The 14,035-nt window shown below is 49.8% G+C and overlaps 1 protein-coding gene across 8 annotated transcripts in view; it reads right to left on the reverse strand.

Annotated features, from left to right (window-relative positions):
* FOXN3 (forkhead box N3) overlaps window positions 1-14,035 on the reverse strand; it is a 447,853-nt gene that overhangs the window by 331,400 nt on the left and 102,418 nt on the right. The gene's annotated exons all lie outside the window — the stretch shown is intronic.

A 14,035-nucleotide genomic window follows, 5' to 3' on the forward strand; every position in this document is an offset into this window, starting at 1 on the left:
TAGGGTACACCTGAAAATACAGATGGCTGAAATCAGAGCTGTGTGCCAACCTAGCCTGCTGGGAGTCTGTTTAAGGTGGTGCAAATATGCATGGATCCTTTCTTAAACTTCTCCTGGGAGAAACGGAGAACTTTGTTTCTTTCTTTTAAAAGGGGGTGGCACAGCACACAAAAAGAGGTGAGCCATCTCACCTCACCGAAGAACAGTTACCAAGACACTCCGGTGAAGATGCTAGCAGAAAATGTGCCAGAGCAATTCTATGAGAGGCAGAGAAAGGTTCTGCAAACTTTCCAGAGTGGTTCTCCCCTCTGACTAGAGCTGTATCAGCAGGCTGTAAATACAACTGTTTCAATTAGGCTAAGCATAAACCCCAGTAATGGTTTCATCTGTCCCCAGGTGCTCTTTGTCCCTAAACCCATGGAAGAAGGTATTAGAATGAGTGAATGACTAACCAGATGGAAATCTGCCATCATTCAGAAGGAAATGTGATTTTCCTGAAATCTTGTATTTCCTGAAATTGTATTTTCCTGAAATTCTTGTATTTGCATTGAGTTCAAATGTCTGCCCTTATCAAATGTTTGGATCGGTGAAGAAAAAGTCAAATTCTTTCATTACCCCTAAAAGCCAAAATGTGTAGATGCTGTCTTGTTGGGCCATCTTCCCATTCTTCAGACCGGGAGGCCACTGTAAATATTGGGGCTACTCATCACAGTCAACAAAAGTAACGAAATCTTCCTTACAACCTATCGCTTGGGGCCAGTTACTAACAGGCAATCTAGATGAAAACGGCCATACTTCAGATCCGCTTGCTTACATGCTTCACTGGAATACGATTTTCACACCAAACAGTCAACCGTAGGCTTCGAAAGTACAGATCCATGACTCTGAACCGGCATGCGCTAAAGAAATCACTACTTTATTTGCAGAGGCTATGGCAAAATTATCCTACAAAAATCAGCAAAGTTTCACTTTTATTTTCCTAAATGGAATCATTCTTGGCTACATGCTATAATAATAATGATCAACTCATCCATAAGACAAGGCAGAACAGGAGACAGACGGGCACTGGTGGAAGCGCGCTGTCACTTCTTTGGAGCAGTCTCAGGAAGGTGCTAGGGCCCCACAGAAAGCCTAGTCTTTGAGCATCAGCAGGGCAGGTAGCGATGGCTTTTCATCTTCTTTTAATTTTTACTGGATTATAGTTGCTTTACAATTTTGTGCTAGTTCCTACTGTACAGCAAAGTGAATCAACTAAGTAGACACGTAGATCGCCTCCTTTTTGGAGTTCCTCCCACCGAGGCCCCCGGACAGCACGGAGTAGGGCCCCCGAGCCCGCAGCAGGCCCTCACCGTCACCGTCTCACACGCAGCGTGAGTAGGGCCCCCGAGCCCGCAGCAGGCCCTCACCGTCACCGTCTCACACGCAGCGTGAGTAGGGCCCCCGAGCCCGCAGCAGGCCCTCACCGTCTCACACACAGCGTCAGCAGCGTGGGACACGTCGGCCCCGCCCTCCCGACTCAGGTCAGCCCGCACACCCCCGCCTGGGGGTCCACACATTTTGTCTCTACGTCGGTGTCTCTATTCCTGTTTTGCAAATTAGATCATCAAAACCACTTTCCTAGAATCCACATATGAGCGTTAATACACAATCTCTGATTTTCTGATTTACTTCACAACAGTCTCCAGGTCCGTTCCCGTCTCGACAAGGGCCCGGACAGTACTTGCAAACTTAAGGAGCAGGGTCAAAGCGATAAAACCAGTTTTTCCTTATGTTTACTTCACCCTTCTCGATATTTGTTGAACACTATAAAGGACGTTCACACAGGTCATCTCATTCGACTTTGACAAGATTAGCGTGGGTAGCCGTTCCCCTCTCCAGGGGATCTTCCCGACCCAGGGATCAACCCCAGGTCTCCCGCACCGCAGGTGGATTCTCTCCTGTCTGAGCCGCCAGGGGGCCCTTCAAAAAGCGCTATGACAAGATTCCTCCGTGAATTCCTTCGGCAATTGCCAGCAAGCTCATCTCCTGTGGGAGAGCTCTGAGCCCCCAAGTCAGGGACTGGCCTGGAGCCACACCTGATTCAGAGGCACGACTCTGCCTTCTGGTACCTGATTCCGCACTCCTTCCAAGGGCCACAGCCCCTCCGGGTGTGCTCGCAAACGCAGCGGTTGTCAAGGACTAGAACGCCACAGCAACAATTATCTACAGACTCGATGATACAGACTTAACTACAGCAACAATGCTTATCAGAGGACAGACGCTAAGTCCCAGAGGAACTGCTGCGAGGCTCAGTTAAGGCCGGTGTTTAAGGTCAGGCAATGGGCCTCAGCCCTCACCCGCCCGAATGTCTCCACAGGTGGAAGGGGATGGGTCAGCAGCGGCCCCCAGAGCACAGCCTCTCCGCTCGCCCCATCCCTGACCCCCCTTCCTGCCCAAGCGTCCCACCCTCAGTCCTGGCCGCTCCTCAGAGGGGGCTCTGGAGGGGAAAGATGGTCAGGGGCTCCTCGGCCTTTGGAGGAGATGGGGTTTGGGATTGGCAGGAAGCGGCGATACACTGGCGAGCTGGTCTAGCCTCCTGGGATGGCTGATGTTTTAGCTTCTTTTGGCGTTCTGGGATGATTCCTTTTTCAGCCTTTTTCAATAGCCACCTATGATGGTTAATTGTTGGACTAGGCCACAGGGTACTCCAAGACTTGGCTAAACGGGATGCCGGGTGTGTCTGAGGACGTTTCTGGACGAGACTTGCCTCGGTGGACCGAGTGAAGCCAGCCGCCCTCCCTGGCATGGGGGGATCCATCCCTTCCCTTGGGGACCCACCCCAGGCACCGGAGGCCCGAAAAGAACAAACGTCTTTCGAGGGAGAATCCTCTCCTTCTGCCTGTTTTGAAACTGGGACCTGCTTTCTCGCCTGCACTTACACTGGAGCCTAGACCAACTTTCCTGGTCTCAGGCAACCCACTTCCCGCAGGAACTAATTCCTTAAGATAAATATACATATGGGAGCTTCCTGGGGGAGGCCAGTGGTTAAGACTTCACCTTCCATTGCAGGGGGTGGGTTCAATCCCTCATCGGGAAGCTAAGATCCCACATGCCTGGCAGCCAAAAAAACCGAAACATCAAACAGAGGCGATATTATAACAAATTCAGTAAAGACTTTAAAAGTGGTCCACAAAAAAAGAAAAAGATAACACACACACGTACCGTTGGCTCTGTTTCTCTGGAAAGTCTCAATACCTTTCCTCAGAGAAGAAAGCCATTCTGGACCAGAAGCCTCCAGATCATCAAAAGCTGACTTCATGGTGATCTGGGCTATTCTCGACCTCCTGCCCACACCACCCTGAATATCCAGAATGAACTGCACTGGGTCGGCTACGTTTCGGTGCAGGAGGTGAACTCACTTTCGGGGAGTGAATTCTTCCAGGCCACGGCACCCGTTCTAGGTTGGCCTGGGGAGCTTGTCAAACAGCAGAAGGCACCCTTACAAGCAGCCTTCTGAGGAGGCACCTCCTGGAGGGCAGGGGAAACGGGTGCCTTCCAGTGGAGGCTCCCGTTCAAGAGCCAGTGGTTTGGTCCCTTTTAATGAAAACCTCTCTGAAGTGGACTGTATGAGAGGACAATGCATGGGGCAAAGTGCATAGCCTGCTACAAACAGTTTTCATGACTTGGCTGGCATCACGCACGTTAGAAGACCGAGGTGCCCTCAGAAGCCAGAGAATCTCGAGGCAAGAGGAGAGGACAGGGCCACAGAAAGGACAAGCCCCGTCTCGCCACTTCAGTGCTCTAAGCCTGTATTACCTGTGAGTTCGCTCTGGCCTCCGCTTCCCTCCCTGACTGTCGGGGGACCAGCCAGCCTCTGACACACACAGTGGCCTGGCTCAGATGGTACCCACCCTGTTTTGATTCACCTCTAATATGCCAGGAGTTGGGAAACCAAATAACAGAGTTGATTAGACTTTTGTCTGAAATAAAATGAAAACAGGCCCGAGAAAGTGTCCCTGAGCACAAAAGTGTCCACCTTTGGATGCTCTTGACTATAGATCAATTAGCCGAAAGCCAGTCACCTAATGAGCAATTTGCCTATCATTTAAAACATTTTTGTCTGTTTTTACATGCCAGTGTCCTTTGCTATTTTATTTTGCCATTTCTTTGGCATTATAAGATTTTAAACATCAAGTGCACACCCAGCTAGCTTTTAAATTTTAGTTTACGTTTCATTTTAATTTTTAACTTGAATCCTTTTTTGGAGAGAGCGGCAATGAGTGCAAAAAACAATCCACCTGGAACTGAGTTTCTGGTGAACTGGTGCTTTAAGGGAATTTTCACTTCTAATTTTCTCTTTTTTTTTTTAGAATTTGAAAATCTGCCCGACGACATCTGTGGTTCAGCCAGACCAAAATGCACCCGCAGCCTGCTACCTGGGCCCCTTTTTCTTCTCTGTGCACTGGACTCTCTGCACAGCTCAGTTTCCAGCCTCCACAGGAGGGAAGGAATTTGGTATCGCTTGGCTTTGTTTTTTCCCACCATGAATGTAATTTACGGGCACTCCTGAGCTCAGCTCAGCTCGTGGGTCTCAGCTAGAGCAGAGCTCACTGTCTACTCACTCAGGCCAGGAGCCTCTGTTGTGCGTTTTAAAGCAGTCAGCGCAGACCACAGACGGGGTAGGAGGCACCCATGACCTCCTGTATCAAAGCAAGACAAAGACGGAGGAAGTCTGAGAATCACTCATCTGACAACCCAATTTTTTTTTTCTTGATGCTGCCTTTCTTTAAAAAAAAATTATTTTAGTTGATGTTGTATTAATTTCTGCTGTACAGCAAAGGGATTTAGTTATCAGTTCAGTTCAGTCACTCAGTCGTGTCTGACTCTCTGCGACCCCATGGACTGCAGCACACCAGGCCTCCGTGTCCATCTCCAACTCCTGGAGCTTGCTCAAACTCATGTCCATGGAGTCAGTGATGCCATCCAACCATCTCATCCTCTGTCGAGGATTCAGTGATACACATTCATAATCTTTCCCATTATGATTTAATCGCAGGATACTGAATGTAGTTCCCTGTCCGATACCGCAGGACCTCGCTTTTCTCTCCTCTGTATACCACAGTCTGTACCTGCTGACCCCAAACTCCCGTTCCTTCCCTCACCCACCCTCCCTCCCCTTGGGCATCCACAAATCTGTTCTCTGTGTCTGCCAGTCTGGCTGGCAGGTAAGTTCATTTGTGACAGTCCAGCTCTTAACACAAGGAGGAGTGGGGGAAGGCCCAGGGTCGAGATAGACCCAGTATGACTGGAACCTATGGTACCAGTCCCGTTCAAGAGGAGGGGCCGGGGCCTTGCTGCAGTCTGTTCTAAGTGCCCCATGGGAGGGAAGCCGAAGACCAGGCCTTGCCTTTCAGGCCAGAAGCCAAGCTGACCCAGGAGATCAGGCACAACAAGCTAGTGAGTGATCAGACAGCATCAGGGCTGCAAAGTGGGACAGGAAAGAACTAGAGGGGGTCCCTGGTCCCCCATTACCCCCCGGGGTTCTAACACAGACATCGCCCCTCTGGGCAGAGCTCCTGAGTCACCGTGCAGAAAGCAAGATCCCACCCAGCCTGGCACCCTGGCTGGAGCTGCAACAGTGCCAGCCAGAGAGTGAGGGTCTCCTTCTCCCTTGAGCAGCTGCTCTGCCATCTGTCACACAGGAAATGGGGAATCTGGGGGCAACCTCTTGGAGAAGAGAAATTGACCAGGAAGTTCCCTCTCTCGAGATGCGTCGCTTGGGGGACTTCCCTGGCTGTCCAGCGGTTAGGAATATCCTGCCAGTCCAGGGGACAGGGGTCTGACCCGGTGTCTGGGAAGATCCCACGTGCCTAGGGGCAACCAAACCTGCCTGCAGCAACTGCTGAAGCCCGTGCTCTAGGGCCCAAGCTCTGCAACAAGAGAGGCCACCGAATGGAGAAGCTGACCCGTCAGTTAGAGAGAAACCCCCAAGCGCCGCACGCAGAGCAAGCCCTCACGCAGCAGTGGAGACCCGGTGCAGACAAATAAATGAATGAATCAAAAAAAAAAAAAAAGGTGTCCACTTGGATGCTGAGACAGCGTGTGGAAAGAAAATTCTCCTGGGAACGGAAACTTTTCCTTCTCATCCTCAAACAGTCATCGGGACATTTGCTCTAAATGTCTCCAGTTGGAACAGAGCAGTCAGGGGTCCTCAGTGTGTACGAATCTTCTCCATGGACAATGAGGGGCTCAACTCACATCCCCTCCACGGGCTCAGGCCCGCTGACACCTAGCCACTGGGGCAGCTGTAAAATGTCTTATTTTCCTTCCTCAATCTGGGATGTGAAGAATCACACCCCAGTGGTTTACCTTAATTTTCCCTACTTAAGTGAAAAATTTTAACACGATTAAGTCACTAATAGTGTACATAACCAGAATGGGAACCACTTCTATTGGAACATTTTGGGGTCAGTTTTAACAGCGATCAAATAATACTCACTTAAATAAAAAACATGTTTTTGTTTTCAATTCCCACAAAACAGCCTGAGACGGTGGGCAGCCTGGTGACAGGACAGGAAGTGAGTGGGCTGTAGGTGGGCGGCTGATGCCCTGAAGGCAGGGACCCAGAACTCCTCAGTCGCATCACTGCTATCTTGCTGTGTGTTTCCAACAATTGCATGGGCTAATTAGCTTACTACCACGTTCTTCTCCCCGCCTTAATCAGAAGCCAGACGGAAAGAGAACTCAAAAGGTTTGCGCCTCCTTCTTAACGGTAAAGTTCAGAGGGTGTTTTCATCCTTCCCATGGTCGTTCATCAGCCAGAACTTGGTCACGTGGCCATCCTAGCTGATGGTGTTCAGCTAACGCTCTGGGGTTCTGCTGTTAAAAGCAAAAACGCGGGAATGGGTACTGGTGAACAAGTCCCCACTAGGACTTTTGGTTTTAAAGACACTAAACAGATGAATGGATACAAACATATACAGCAAAAGTTTACAAACACGTACGGAAATGGTAAGCACCAAATTCAAGACGGCGGTTACACGGGGCACGAGGGCGAGCTGGGTCCTGGTGCTGGGCAGGGACACACAGAGGTCTATGAGCATATCTTTCATGTCTTACCTTTTACATATTTGAAGCAAAAATGGCAAAATGCTGAGCCCTGCCAGAGATGAGTAATAGTTATACGGGTGTTTTAGCTTTGTAGGTTAGAAATAAATTATAATAAAATCTACAAAATTTAAGGAAGCTTCCCTGGTGGCTCAACTGGTGAAGAAGCCACCTGCAATGCAGGAGATCTAGGTTCGATCCTCAGTGAGGAGGATCCCCTGGAGAAGGAAATGGCAGCCCACTCCAGTGTTCTTGCCTGGAGACTCCCATGGACAGAGGAGCCTGGTGGGCAACAGTCCATGGGGTCAGAGAGAGTCGGACCCGACTGACCAACTGAACCAGCACCACTACAAAACTCGGCATTGTCTCGGCAACCCGGCTGCAACTCAGCTCCTAACTGAGTCATCTTTCATCAGCTCCAGAAAAGCACGTTTTTCTCCATGTGAACTCTGAAATGCTGCGCCTCATTATGTTAGGCGGCATTTCCTCTTAGTAGGGCATAAAGTCCTACCTGACAACGAACAGTACAGAGATTTGAAGATGTCTGACATATAAATTCTATGGTGTGTGGACTGCGGTGCGTTTTAATAGGTTTGACAGCGGGGGTGGGGGTCGTTTCCACAAGCAGACATCACAAAGCTCATGAACCTCATCGGGCCCCATGCTGGAGCTCTCTCCACCATGTTGGGTGGTTTTCTGATTCACAAGCCAGCGCTCTTTCCCGCAATAGTGCCTCTGACGCTGATGAAAGTTATGCAAAACTCATACACTGGACTCATTTTCCCTGCGACTAGCCTGTGATAAAATCCCTCCTTTATTAAACTGCTTGAGAATCTCCTACCTGGTAAACAACCAAAGCATAAATGGCACCTACAACTGAAACTCTTTGAAATGGGAAGAAATCAGAATCAGGTAATTGCTGAACCAAAACTTTGGACAGGCTGAGAAGACACAGCCATCTGAGGGTAGCAGAGGCTTCTCCTTCCACCCAAAGTGAGGTCCATGCACCTGACCTACAGAGGTGATGGGCAAGACCACTGTAGTCCCTCTTTCTCTGATACGTGCTATAGTAGATGTCTCTTGTAGGAAATTAGTGAAGGATACACAGGCAACATTGTTCCTGCCCATATTATCAAGATACAAATATAAAAATAAAAACAAAAAAAATGTTTTAAAAGATGCAAATAAACCAAAATGGGGGGGAAAAAACCCCATACAGCTCATTTATTTGAACACAGAAAAATAAATCACCAATTTTTTTCTTAATTTATGAAAGTTTTCTTCATTTCTCACATTCAGTCAGTATACAGTTGGCATTTTCAAAATTCCAACCTGATGTGAAGCACATTGGAAGACATCTGAGTGAAAAATAGAAGGCCTAGCCATATGCTGCTGGTGCATGAATTTGAATATCTGAAAGGTAATCTAGAAACGAGAGTGTTTCCAACTCTCCTTACCAACAACAGCAATTCATAGCAACCACACGTTTTATAGATGGAGCCACCTTGCCATGTGAGACACAACAGGAGCACAGACAGGGTCCGGGGCGGGAGTCTGCTGCAGCCTGGTGAGTTACGAGCCTGCGGCTTTCCCCGGGTCTCAGCCTCTCCGAAGCTCAGCTTGGGCACGGATAAGGATGCAATAACGATTCATTCCCCCCTGGACCTATTAACCCATAAATGTTTCAAGTTTGGTTAACAATTGGATGAAAAAAATCAGAAGACCATGCACAACGGCTCCTTCCAAAAGACATATGTCACGCCATGAAACAAGCTCTAACACTAAGCCCACTGGATTCTTTACTTCTTTCTATTTATCCACATAGCCGGAAAGGAAGTGACCCAGGGCCAAACCAGCAGCAGGGGCTCTCTCCCTTCTCGTGTGTGCCCATGAGCAGGATGGCAGGAGCCTCCAGCCCCAGCAGGGAGGGTTTCCTGACAGTGCCCAGCAAGCCTTGCTCATTCTGTCCCTGGGCCAGGCCTCTAACTGGGTCACTCAGCCAGGGAATATACAAGCTAAGGATCACGTGATCACTAATCCACTCACATGCATTCAGGGGATGCCAGTCCCTGCAAGACTGAAATCCAAGGTGCTGTGTTAGCCCACTTCCAAAACCATGTGTCAAGAATCCAACTCATATGCTTGCAGGAAGCCTACCAGGCCACGGGGTGGTCCAAACACTGCGCGTGCTGACGCCGACACACTCGGAAATGGGGAGTGGGTGTGACAGAAGTGAGCAATCCTGTACCAACCTATTGATACGCTGGGAGAACAAAACGGTAGCATTCCCGCTGGATCTGTCCTGGCAATAAATCCCAACGGACTGCCCTGCAATGCGCTCCAGGGGATGGAAACTGGAGATCTTCCCAAGGGCACCAGAGAGAGCCAGAGCAGGGCAGAGAGCCACGGCTCTGTGTGAGAGAGGGTTAGAGCGTCTGCGACACCCTGGGCCAGTCACCAGCGGACCGACGCGCCTCCCTTGTTTCCCCTGCCGCCTTTATCCCAATCAGAGCCCGAAGTCTGCGGGAAATCTCCAAGGAGAGGCTGCGTGCTGCTTGGCAAGACCCTCTTCTCGGTATAAACTCTTCAGATGACACCGTGGGATGCCCTGACGGTCCAGTGGTTAAGGACCTGCCTTGCAATGCAGGGGACAGCGGTTCGATCCCTAGTCCAGGATGATCCCACATGCTGAGGGGCAGCTGAGCTCTGGAACCCATACTCAGCAACGGGAGAGGCCACCACAGCAAGAAGCCCTCACGCCGCAACTGGAGAGTGTCCCCCACTCGCTGCAACTGGAGAGAGCCCAGGCGCAGCGAAGAAGACCCGGCACGGCCAAAGCAACAGACAGGGTGGCAGCTCAGGACATGACCAGGCTAACCTCCCCGTCAAGGCGACCGTGGCCCTCAAGACCCGCTTCCCAAACCCAGTGTTACCGCCTCCCAGTCCCCCAGACCTTCTAGAGCTCCCAGATCTACCCCACATGTATCCCAGCCGCTTCCACACCTGACAAGACCTTGTCACGAAGCACTCTGTTCCCTGACAGGCCTCCAGGAATCCTAGAGGTCTAGAATGATCTCCATCCCCGGCAAAGAATCCACATAAAGTTGGGTTCGACCAAGAGATGTCTGGTCTGGGACTCGGCCCTCTGCACGGCCTCCGGTGGTTAAATTGTGACGGTCGCAACTTTTCCCTGCAGCCTGAACACGAGCGGAGGTGTGGCATGCCCACGGGAGTCTTGGTGCTGTTTGTGAGCGTGGTGTCTGTGTGTGTGTTAGTCGCTCAGTCGCTTCCGAATCTTTGCGACCCCCGTGGACTGAAGCCCACCAGGCTCCTCAGTCCGTGGGATTCTCCAGGTAAGAATACTGGAGTGGGTTGCCATGCCCTCCTCCAGGGGATCTTCCCGACTCAGGGATTGAACCCAGGTCTCCTACATTACAGGCGGATTCTTTACTGTCTGAGCCGCCAGGGAAGCACGTGGTGTTTGCTCACTTGCTATCCTCTGTCAGTTGCCTAAAATTACACAGCTAATAAAACACTGTCCCTGAACCCATCTGCTTTACGCAGCGTGGACAGCAGCTGATTAAGCAGTCGGTCAAGTGAGCCCAGAAGTCCGTCTCACAGGACAAGAGCAAAGATCTGAAAATACCCGATCCCAGCAGGCACTGGGCTCATCTGGAACTCCAAGTCAGTAAGGTGAGACGCAGCTATCGAGTGACCCCACCAACGGAACACAGCAGTGACAGGTGAAGACAGCTTTCCTAGAGCCCCCGGCAGGCCAGGAGGCGCTTGGGAAAGCTGCGAATTTGACCACAGCCCCAAACCGACGTTCAATTAATAGCTCCCTAATTGAGCAAGTGCTTTGCTGAAAAGGTCCTCCTGCTTGCTTGCAAGGCATACATCAGCCTGCCTTAACTTCATCATAAGGAGAAAGGCCAAGTCGTATTCTGGAAGAGATCGACCCTAACTTCACCTGGGTCACACTGGTGACCGACACAAACAATGGGAAGTATGTGACTCGTTCAGAAAGAGCCAAGACAGGCCAATGCCTCGTTTGTTCCTTAACCCACGGTAATCCGAGAGTAACAACCTGTTCATCAGCGCTTCAGCTATTAAACCATGAGGAGCAGGAAGAGAACTTCACATCGTTTAAAAAAAAATGAAAAGAGTATGCTAGTATGTAGTGACTGAAGCATGGAAATCACATATTTAAAAATAGCTCTCAGAAGCACTTATAGAATGAAGCCTCAAAAACCTGCCTGGGAAGTAGAAATGATTATTATTATAACCTCACCTGGTCAATAAGCAGCCTGATATCCAGGCATCTGCGGTGACTTGCCTCAACTCCCCAGAAGTTAACACAGGCCCACCTCACAGGTATTTGAGGCCTGGTTCCAGACCACCGAGATAAAGCGCATCACAGGGATTTTTGGTTTCCCAGGGCTGGTAGAGCTGTGTTCATGCTATATGGTGGCCTATTTAGTGGGCAATAGCATTGTCTAAAACAGTAACATACATACCTTACGTATGGCTAAAAAGGACACTAACCATCACTGGGAGCCTTGAGCAAGCCATAATCCTTTCACAATTGTAAGACTGGAGATCACTGATCATTGTAACAAATATAATAACACTGAAAAAGTCTGAAATACCGCGAGAATTACCAGACCGTGACACAGAGACACAAGGTGGGCAAACGGTGTTGGAAAAACGGCCCCAAAGACTTGCTCGGTGCAGGGTTGCCACAAACCTTCAACTGGTTAAAAAAATCTAAAAAAAAAAGAAAAAATCTTGGAAGCACAATAAAATGAGGTATGCACGGAACAGCCGAGCCAAAATTAGACCGCTGAGATTCCAGGCTCCATGCCCGGGCCACAGGGCGGTGTCTCTGCCTCAGGAGGTGGAGTGTGTGATGCCCAGTGCTAATATGGACCAGTTGGTACAGCATCAGAAGCCACATCTCCACGCACCCTCAGAGGTAACATGCCTCTGAGCATCTGGAAACACTGGGCCCATGAGGGGCCTGGCCAGAGACGATAGGAGCTCTGTCTACAGAGCAGCCACCACACCTGCGGTTCTGCTCAATGCACACGCCCACTGAAGGTGGGTGAGCAGTGTTACACGCTCAGAGAAGGCACTGCTGTCCCTGTCACGGGACTGAGTGTGTGTGCCTGCTCAGTCTCTCAGCTGCATCCGACTCTGCGACCCCATGGACTGTAGCCCACCAGGCTCCTCTGTCTATGGGATTTCCAGGCAGGAACACGGGAGTGGGTTGCCATGCCCTCCTCCTGGGGATCTCCTGGACCCAGGGATCAAACTTGAGTCCCCTGCACTGCCAGACGGATTCTTTACCACTGAGCCTCCTGGGAAGCCCCTTGGGCATCTGGAACACTCTGTTTAGAGATCAGAGCATATCCTGGGAATTACAGTGTCCAGAGCATCAGCTCCCCACACACCGTCTCGACCTCTGCCATCTCAGAGAGAGTCTGGTCTGTTGGATGTGGAACATGATGGCAGGGGAGGGACAGACTCGGAAAAAGAGAAGAACTTGCCCAGAGCAGAGGACATCAATGCCACTCCAGTCTCCTCACTGCACTCAGGAGGAAACTGAGGCATCGACGGGCAGTGAGGGTCCTGCCCAAGGTCGCCAGACCATAAGCAGACGTGCTCTGAGCAGACTCCCAGGCCTCCGATGACCAGTCACAGACTAGGGCGTGAACAAGCCGGCGGACCACCTGTCCGCAGCTGGCTGTGACGCTGCTGTCTGGGGCGGGGCTGAGGGTCTGCGTTTTCAGTTGAAGCTCAGGGAATGCCAGGGTCGCTGGCCCATGGAGCCCGTGCTGAGCAGCAGGGTCTGAACACCACACGGGCTGCGACCTTATGACATTAGGCAGCACCACGCCACCTCTCCAAACGACAGGCTTTGCACATGGCAAAAATAAAATAATTCCCACCAGTGGGTCTTTTAAAAGCATACGTCCTTAAAAAAATAGTATATGTCCTTGACGCCTCTTTTTTCTTTACATTGTTTTTTTTTATTTTATAATAATTTTATTGTTTTTTAATTTTCCTTTCTTCTGTTGGAAAAACTGTGGTGTTGGAGAAGACTCTTGAGAGTCCCTTGGTTGGCAAGGAGATCCAACTAGTCCATCCTAAAGAGATCAGTCCTGGGTGTTCACTGGAGGGACTGATGCTGAAGCCGAAATTCCAATACTTTGGCCTCCTGATGCGAAGAGCTGACTCACTGGAAAAGACCCTGATGCTGGGAAAGATTGAAGGCGAGAGGAGAAGGGGACAACAGAGGATGAGATGGTTGGATGGCATCACTGACTCGATGGACATGAGTTTGAGTAAACTAAGTTGGCGATGGACAGGGAGGCCTGGCGTGCTGCAGTCCATGGGGTCACAGAGAGTCGGACACGACTGAGCGACTGAACTGAACTGATTGGAAAGACTAGTACGTCTACATACTTTAACATGTCACTTCAAAGGCAAATCCCAGAGCTAATTTAAATGTTTTATATTTTTAAATAAATTTTAAAAGGATCCATTCTTCATAAACACACAGATTTGATGATTATTTAATACAATCCACATGAATAAATGGCTTCACTTTATTCTCCGTCCTTGACTCTTTGAAGATATTTTTAGCCCTTGATATTTGTATATAATAAAATAAAACTCAATGGTCACCACCAAAAAAAAAATATATATATATGTATACAAAGCCCTTCTGGGGAATTCCCTGGCAGCCTGTTGGTAAGCGCTCCATGCTTCTCCTGCAGGGGCACAGGTTCGATCCCTGGTCAGGGAACTAAGATTCCACGTGCCACAGCTGAGAGTTTGCAAGCCACAACAAAAGATCCTGTGCATTGAAACTAAGATCCCGCAAGCCCTGTGGCACAGCCAATTAAAAACACAAAAAGTATGTGTCTTTCTCCACAGCACTTAC

This window comes from Ovis aries, chromosome 7, assembly GCF_016772045.2.
Source record: "Ovis aries strain OAR_USU_Benz2616 breed Rambouillet chromosome 7, ARS-UI_Ramb_v3.0, whole genome shotgun sequence".
In the NCBI taxonomy this organism is placed as follows: domain Eukaryota; kingdom Metazoa; phylum Chordata; class Mammalia; order Artiodactyla; family Bovidae; genus Ovis; species Ovis aries.